A 6,000-nucleotide genomic window follows, 5' to 3' on the forward strand; every position below is an offset into this window, starting at 1 on the left:
CTTAAAGTAGTGTTGATGCATAAAATGTTTTCTGAGAAAAACAAACAAACAAACAAAACCCTACTTTATCTTTGTATTTGTTTTCTAGAATTGACCATAAGGATGTTAGAGGGTCTTTTTTTAGCTTCTGTGTTTAGAAGAATGAGTTACAGTGTTGATTACAGATCTTCATTGCAGAGACTCAGCTTATGAGGTTAGGGAGTGATTTATAATGTTGACTCTAGATCAGATTGTCTTTGAGAAAGCTGTGCTTTCAACACCACAGGATTAAAAGTAAAAACCAAAAAAGAAAAACAATATATTAAAAACAACCCTCCTCCCAGCTCCTATTCTCAACCCCCACTCTCCCCAATATCCTGGTTTATAAACTAGTGTAAAATTGATGCTGGTGACTGATGGTCTTTGCCTCCATGTGTTGACTTCCTTCCCTACCGTTTTACTTTCCCCAAGCTTCTCTGCCTGTGCTCATTACTTTCACTCACTCTGGTTCTATCAGGATTATTAAACTGGTTGGGTCCTGCTTTGTGGTCTCTTCGAAAGGAAACTCATAGCTACAGCCAAAGACAATGGAGGAAACATCACTTTCCTGGTTTGAGCACCACATTGCTAAGGGAGTTACACTGCGTCATGAAAAATTGGTTGGTTACCAGATTTCCAAGACCTCACTCATGGATGTAACCCTTATGAAATACCAATAAAGGCAAGAATCCAAGAAAGCCATGTTAAACTCCCCGAAGGGAGTTATATTTTCGAGATAGTAAACTTTGAAATGTATTATGTATGATCCTTTTAAATATTATAACTGATTGCCTGATTATAGAGAGTGAAGTGGTCAAAAACACAAGTAAAAATATAGAATATAATAGTTTGGAAAAACTGCTATTTAAATATTCACACTGACTGGACGTGGCAATAATGTATATTGCATATTTTTTTCATAAATTAATTAGGCATTTATTTTAAATTTTAAATGTTCTTACTCTTTATCTTTTATTCCAACCTCTTCCCTCTTCCCTCATCCCAGAGTTTCCAAATTGACAAAAACTTTCTTAATTGTACCTTTACCTAACATGGATAATTTAGAAATTAGGAATTCTAATTCATCTGGCATAGAACCAAGTTACCAACATAAATGTGTGATATTATTTTTCAGAAAGATTATTCTCTTGGGAAAAATCTATTGACAATGATAAAATGCCCAGATTTTATTCTTTTAGTTGGTAATATAATCAGAAGACTTTGGGGAGTCAAATCCTTAATAAATGTAAAATATTTCCTTGGAGGAGTCTAATTATCGACAAATTATAAGGGTCTTCAAATGTGCCCCACTGTACAAATAGGCTGTATTTCCACCAAACTTGCCTAATGACCTTGTAAACTAAAAAAAGCCCAAAAAACAAAAAAACAAAAGTCAAGTGGTTTATCAATGTCCACAACACTAGCTAGTTGAAATTTGAGTCACTACTTAAGTGCATACATGTTTTTCATTATAATAATTTGCTTTTTTAAAAGGCGTATCTATATTAAATTATAAAAATTCTGTGGAACAGAATTGCCTTCTGGAAAGAGACAAGCAAATACTGAAGTGTAGGCTAGAGATGATCTCGAGGTGTAAACTCTGGATGGTAGAAGACATTACAGGACATTACAGGAAAGGCTGATGACAGAGAGCTAGAGTGGCATTTGTGATTATTATTAATTGTCCCTCCTACCAGTTTTGAGTTTCTCTGGCTCATTAGGTAACAGAGTGAACATTTTTATTTAGGTCAGGGATAAAAGATCTGTGGCACTTCAAACATGGGCCAGATTTCAGTTACTCTTTGCTCTAAGAACAATTAACTCATTCAAAGCAGTGGACAGGATTATAATACAAATGTATGCTTTAGCATCAGACTAAAAATCTTATAGTTACAGAAATGAATCTTTCCAGATAGTCACTGTGCTACTTACGTCTTCCCTAGTCTTTTCATCCAATTGGAATTATTCACTTAGAACGCGACACTTTCTCTCTTCCTAGTTCTGAAAGCAGTACAACCCATTCTTAAAAACAAAACCAAAGGAGAAAAACAACAACAAAAAATAAACAAACAAAATAACTCCTATAGTTTTGATACTTGCTTATGCCAGTTTAATGCACTAATTTCAGTTATTCCTAACATTTAAGTTCTCTATTTAGATCAGCTGTGCTCCTTTCCAAAATTACCTTAGATCCCAGTTTTTGTGCTCACAGGCACCAAAGCTTTACTGCAAGCAAATGGTGGGGGGTTGGGTGGGCAGCGGTGGTGGGTGAGGTTCAGAAGTGGGCTAGCCGGGAGCTAATAGACTCTCAAGTCAAAGAGACATTAAGGAAGTGAATCCTTTAACTTTTATGTCCGCAAACCTCCTCTCTTCCTAGTTGTTTCCCCGCCCTGGGAGGGGGCCAGTTATGATACCAGGTTCAAACAGGGGCAATCTAATATAGTCCAGGTCCCATCCGGCCATGGAAAACAATGGAAAATCTCAGAGTATGAGAATGGGAGCTGTCCAGGATTAAGGTGAGGAGTACTCAGTGTTAGAGGCAGAGCTGGAAGCTTCAAGCATTTATTTTGGAAACTGAGCTTGGAAAAAAAAAAAAGAGATTAGGGCCTAATACTAAAGATTTGCAATTTGGAAAACAATGCGGGGACCATGAGGTGTTTGGATGGGTAGGGAAGGAATGTGGTTTTCCTGGGTACCTGGAAGAACATACAATAACTTCTGAACATTGTCAAAACTCCTCATTCTGGTTCATGGTAGTTCCTCTCCTTCCATGTCTCACTGCAACCCCGGAAGTCTACCAGATATTCTGTACACTGATTTCCAGATTTCCTCCTTGACATGGATGCCAAGATGCTGATTTTTATTAAAAGAATTACAGTAAAGAAATACTGCCAGGTTTCCCCCAAATATCTAAGTAATTTTAAGGTAGCAAGAGGCCACTAAGAGGGTGGTTTTAGACTCATTACAATTTGAATTATAGAAGGTCAGAAGGGTATACATGCACCACCCTGCCCCCACTGGTTATTCTTAACTGCGGTCCTGTGTTGAACCTTTCATAACTGCTTCAAACACACAAAGTGCTACCTCACTTCATCCTCTTACCCTTCTTACCTTCCCTAGGCCTTTGTCAGCCCCACCTGGATTTCTCCTCAGTACCTTCTCTGACTTCCAGTTTTGCTACTCTCCAAGCCAAACTGCATTTCCGCTAGACAGATAACTTTCCTAAAACTCTGTAATGACATATATGGGAAAAGAATCTAAAAAAGAGTGGATATACGTATATGTATAACTTATTCACTTGGCTGTACAGCAGAAACTAACACAACATTTTTTTAAGAACTTTTATTGAGATACAATTGACATACACTAAACTGCATATATTTAAAATGTACAATTTGATATATTTTTTCTTATTAGTAATGTATATATGGCAATCCCAATCTTCCAATTCATCTCACTCCAACCCCCACCCCGCCCCCTGCTTTCCCCACTTGGCTAACACAGCATTTTAAATCAACTACACTCCAATAAAAATTGAAAACAAAAAAGAATAATTTGAGCTTTGAGAAGTGGCAGTCATGGTGCTCCACCCTGGGAGAAGAAACCAACTGCATACATTTTGAGAAAGCGACTCTGTGTCTTGATTTTATGTGGTGAATCTGCACGACACAGCTCGTTTCATTACTGAGGCTTTGGGCTCCAACTGGCTCCACTAACAGGCATTCTGGAAAGATTTTTGTAAAAATTAACTCCATGGAATATTGGGGCCTGTTGCCTCTCTGTTGGTTCTAATCTTTCTGACATGATTTTACTTGCCAAGAGTGTACATGACAGTTTTATATTCATCACTTTGATTGGAAATATTTGGAGCAGGGAAACCAATTCTATGGCTGGGGCTTTCTAGCTGCAAGGATTTCAGTGGCCTCAGATGGTTGCCACACCTTAATTCCTGCAAGTTCCCAAGCTTCCTGTCCTTGAGGTACTTTGAAAGCAAGCCTCGGAACCCTAGGAGATAATGCAAGCAATTGGTCAGCCTTCTACTGTCCACTCTTCTTGATCCTAAACTAAATTAGCATGATCTCATGTATTCTCCAAGCTTATGTTGACAGTCTATGAGGTATCAGGTTTGCCCCCGTGGAGATCACAAGGTAGTGAGAAAGTCAAATAACCAGACTGGCAATAAAATAAAGCCTCAGACATACCATGACCTGCGCAGTGGAGCATAGCGCTCTAGAGCCAGACTGCATTGGAACCCTAGCTCTGCTCCTTACTGGCTAGGTGACACTGGCCAACTAACTTAATATCTCTGTGACTCAATTTTGCTATCTGTAAATGAGAATAGTAATAGCACCGCCTTTCTGTACTATCCAGACAGGGGTGCATACGGCGTTGTTCTGGATTCGCATCGTAACTTAAAGGGAAACTCTCACAAGGGTGGGAGCCCTTGATGTCCTGCAAATGAAGGAAGGGGATGTCCTCAAATTCCTTTCAGTAGCAACCCACTTAGGGGGCACTAACCTTGACTTCCAAATTGAACAGTACCTCTGCAAAAGGAAAAGTGATGGCATCCACATCATAAATCTGAAGAGAGCCTGAGAGGAGCTTGTGTTGGCAGCTCGTGCCATTGTTGCCATTGAAAACCCAGCTGATGTCAGTGTCATATCTGCCAGGAATACCGGCCAGCAGACTGTGCTGAAGTTTGCTGCTGCCACTGGAGCCACTCCCATTGCTGGCTGCTTCGCTCCTGGAACCTTCACTAACCAGATCCAGGCAGCCTTCTGGGAGCCAAGACTTCTGGTGGTTACTGATCCCAGGGCTGACCACCAGCCTCTCACAGAGGCCTCTTATGTTAACCTGCCTACCATTGCTCTGAGTGACACAGACTCTCCTCTGCGTTGTGTGGGCATTGCCATCCGGCGCAACAACAAGGGAGCTCGCTCAGTGGGTCTGATGTGGTGGGTGCTCACCCAGGAAGTTCCGTGTGTGCGCGGCACCATCTCTCGTGAACACTCAAGGGAGGTCATGCCCAATCTCTACTTCTATAGAGATCCTGAAGAGACTGAAAAGGAAGAGCACATGGCAGCTGAGAAGGCTGTGACCAAGGAGGAATTTCAGGGTGAATGGACCACTCCAGCTCCTGAGTTCACTGCTGCTCAGCCTGAGGTGGTGGACTGTTCTGAAGGCGTGCAGGTGCCCTCTGTGCCTATTCAGCAGTCCCCACTGGAGACTGGAGTGCTCAGCCAGCCACTGAAGACTGGTTTGCAGCTCCCACTGCTCAGGCCACTGAATGGGTAGGAACAACCACTGAGTGGTCTTAAGCTGTTCTTCCACAAACTCTTAAAATGGAAATAGGTTGACAGAAAATAAGCAGTTTCTAAAAAGGAAGGAAGGAAGGAAGGAAGGAAGGAAGGAAGGAAGAAAGAAAGAAAGAAAGAAAGAAAGAAAGAAAGAAAGAGAGAAAAAGAAAGAAAGAAAGAAAGAAAGAAAGAAAGAAAGAAAGAAAGAAAGAAAGAAAGAAAGAAAGAGAAAGAGAAAGAAGAAAGAAAGGAAGAAAGAAAGGAAGGAAGGAAGAAAGGAAGAAAGAAAGGAAGGAAGATAGGAAAGATAATAATAGCACCTAAATCATAGGATTATCTTGAAAGTTAATTGAAGTGATGTAAGGAAAGTGTTTAGAACAATACCTGGCACAAAGGAAGTGCTCAGTAAATATCAGCCAATATATTCCAGCCCAGAGGAAAGTGGGGTGCAATGAAACAGAGCATGAGGAAGCTGACTATTGGTGTTACAGACTAGCATGTATGAGAACTTGATAGCCGGAGTCCACTTTGACTGGTCATGGCGTCTGTCCTGATTGGTCACGGCGTCTGTCCTGATTGGTCACTATGTCCATTTTGATTGGTGGGGAATTGTGCTGTTTGGGTTGTTTGTATTATTTATATCATCCCAGAGTCTAAATTATTGGTCCTGAAACATTAATATACA

General features: G+C 40.6%; 1 pseudogene; it reads left to right on the forward strand.

Annotated features, from left to right (window-relative positions):
• LOC130854888 (40S ribosomal protein SA-like) overlaps window positions 1-5,336 on the forward strand; it is a 19,246-nt pseudogene extending 13,910 nt beyond the window's left edge.
• Window positions 5,337-6,000: the final 664 nt, after the last annotated feature.

Source organism: Hippopotamus amphibius, chromosome 6, assembly GCF_030028045.1.
Source record: "Hippopotamus amphibius kiboko isolate mHipAmp2 chromosome 6, mHipAmp2.hap2, whole genome shotgun sequence".
Classification (NCBI taxonomy): Eukaryota; Metazoa; Chordata; class Mammalia; order Artiodactyla; family Hippopotamidae; genus Hippopotamus; species Hippopotamus amphibius.